Below are 3,301 nucleotides of genomic sequence, written 5' to 3'. Positions count from 1 at the left end.
CGCCGTGGTCCATCAAAGAAGTTGAGGTCACGTGCTCAGCGTCATATCCCGAGGTTGTCTTTGGGAAATAGACGTATGAGTGCTGCCAGCATTGCTGCAGAGGTTGTAGGGGTGGGGGGTCAGCCTGTCAGTGCTCAGACCATACGCCGCACACTGCATGAAATTGGTCTGCATGGCTGTCATCCCAGAAGGAAGCCTCTTCTAAAGATGATGCACAAGAAAGTCCACAAACAGTTTGCTGAAGACAAGCAGACTAAGGACATGGATTACTGGAACCATGTCCTGTGGTCTGATGAGACCAAGATAAACTTATTTGGTTCAGATGGTGACAAGCGTATGTGGGGGCAACCAGGTGAGGAGGACAAAGACAAGTGTGTCTTGTCTACAGTCAAGCATGGTGGTGGGAGTGTCATGGTCTGGGGCTGCATGAGTGCTGCCGGCACTGGGGGGCTACAGATCATTGAGGGAACCATGAATGCCAACATGTACTGTGATATACTGAAGCAGAGCATGATCCCCTCCCTTCAGAGACTGGACCGCAGGGCAGTATTCCAACATGATAACCACCCCAAACACACCTCCAAGACCACCACTGCCTTGCTAAAGAAGCTGAGGGTAAAGGTGATGGACTGGCCAAGCATGTCTCCAGACCTAAACCCTATTGATCATCTGTGGGACATCCTCAAACGGAAGGTGGGGGAGCGCAAGGTCTCTAACATCCACCAGCTCCGTGATGTCATCATGGAGGAGGGGAAGAGGACTCCAGTGACAACCTGTGAAGCTCTGGTGACCTCCATGCCCAAGAGGGTTAAGGCAGTGCTGGAAAATAATGGTGACCACACAAAATATTGACACTTTGGGCCCAATTTGGAGATTTTCACTTAGGGGTGTACTGACTTTTGTTGCCAGTGGTTTAGACATTAATGGCTGTGTGTTGAGTTATTTTGAGGGGACAGTAAATTTACACTGTTATACAAGCTGTACACTCACTACTTTACATTGTAGACAAGTGTCATTTCTTCAGTGTTGTCACATGAAAAGATAGAAGAAAATACTTACATTTGTGAGATACTGTATATGCACATCTTCCATTTTATAGGCTTTGACCTCAGAGGGAGAGCAGTATGACTTATAACTTGGCTATTAGCATTTTGTTTTATGGGGATCAGCACTAAAACCAGATGAGAATTGTAGATAGAGGTAAGCAATGTCACCCTCTACATTACCCTTATTATAAGGTCTCCTTCGTAGTCCCGTTTTCTGTAGGGGGAAGGCAGAGAGACAGGAAATGATGGACAATGGGGTCACAGTAGGGTGAGGTAAGGTTAGATACACGGTCAGGACGGCTGTTTTTACCTTCCTGCCCCCCCGCCCCATAGAACCCCTCCCTTTCTTTGAGGGTCTGCAAGGTTATTGGTGAATGTATTGAATGCAAGGGGGGGATTTGGGACTTTAGATGAGGCACAGATGCGGTGTGCCCCCCATCCCTAAATTGTATGCAAAAGAGAAGTAAAAGTGGGACTGTGAATGAGATAGATGACTTTGTGGAGGCAAAATCGAAAAGATGGCAAATTTTATTAATGAAGAGCGTAACAGAGAATAGGGCAGTATTAAAACCACATATACAGGAAGTACACTAATTCATATTCGCTCCACCCACACATAACATACAGGTGTGGCATAGGTAAAAGATTGCATAAGTACGATATTTCTAAAACAGTTTAATAATACATTGCATGGGATAAATTCATGTGACATATAAACAGCAACAGCAGCAGGAGTATGAATGTAGAAAATAAAACCATGATTGATGAATAAATGAATGTCAGAATTAATGATCTACTGCAGACCAGGATCAATGTGTCGATTACAGACACAGGTCAGCATCACTTGTGCCCGACGTGTTGAATTTATCCCATGCAATGTATTATTGAAATGTTTCAGAATTATCATACTTATGTAATCTCTTACCCATGCCACACCTGTATGTTATGTGTGGGCGGAGCGAATATGAATTAGTGAACTGACTGTATATGTGGTTTTTCATACCGCTCTTCATTAATACAATTTGCAATCTTTTCAATTTTGCCTCCACAAAGTCTTCTATCTCATTCAAAGTCCCATTTTTCCTTCTCTTTTGTATTGGTGAATGTATTATCAATAAATATAACGACTGTTATGGCAAATGAGCATTGTACCTTTTTGAATAATGCAGAGATAGACGTGACAGGTACATACGGGGAACATTCCAGAAGTCAGGATTGTGTAGTCACATGTGGATGATGTATCTCCATCATACTGGCACCTCAATACCATGCTGCCTCTTCTATGGCAGTGATAAGAGCTCTGTATGGGCTCCTGACATTTTGGATGGATTCAGGAAGGAGGACAGTAGGGTAGAACAGGACCCGGGTAGCACCAGCTTCTAGATATTCCACAGACAACATCCAAACTGAATAAGAAAGGTCCATGGGTGTTGAATTCTCATCTCCTGGCTCACCTAATGTGATCATTCCTCTGGGGGCAGCTCCACCAGGATCAATACCTTCTACCTTCACACTCAATCCCATCTCCCCTCCGCCATGTTCCTTTTTATGTCTTCATATTGTTGTTTTAACATTTTAATGCCCCTTCCAGTTGTGCCCAAGTTCAGCCTCTCCTGGGTTGGAGGTAAACCCTGTAGATGAGGAATGTCCAGCTGCCAGGCAATTTATTGAGGCCTAGCCTAAATGGCTGATGACTGAAGGCGGTCTCCTGGTGTATTGTTCTGCCTTACCTACTGTGCTAGATTTGGTCTCTGCTCCCCTCTCCTGCAGTTACACTGGGGTTTTAGGATCCTTTCCCTTCCCTTCTCTCCAGTTGCATCATTGTAAGCAACAGGGTGACTGCGCCCCACCTGCCCCTCCCCATTCAGGAGCTCCAGCACACGGCACCTGCCCTATGAATGACACTAGAAGTGGAATATCAGTATTGAGGGGAATGTCCTCTGATATAAGACCACCACAGATCCTGTCACTTTATAAAGACATCTCTATTCGTACAAAACAGCTTACCAGAACTCCACTACACATACTGGAACTCGGAAAATTAAATGTGGCTTTCAGTAGCTTTGGATGAGAGGACTCAGAATCATGGTATGGCCCAACTACAGGAACCAATCACAGCATACCGCATTCCTCAGCGCTCTTACCGGGTACTGGTCAATTGACTGCCCAACATTTCAGCATAGAATAGCGGCCTATAAGGACTATAGATGTCCAATAAGAACCAAGTCATTATAACAGAGACACACAAGGCAGAA

Source organism: Aquarana catesbeiana, linkage group LG12 (genome assembly GCF_042186555.1).
Source record: "Aquarana catesbeiana isolate 2022-GZ linkage group LG12, ASM4218655v1, whole genome shotgun sequence".
Taxonomy (NCBI): domain Eukaryota; kingdom Metazoa; phylum Chordata; class Amphibia; order Anura; family Ranidae; genus Aquarana; species Aquarana catesbeiana.
This window is presented reverse-complemented; position numbering follows the sequence as displayed.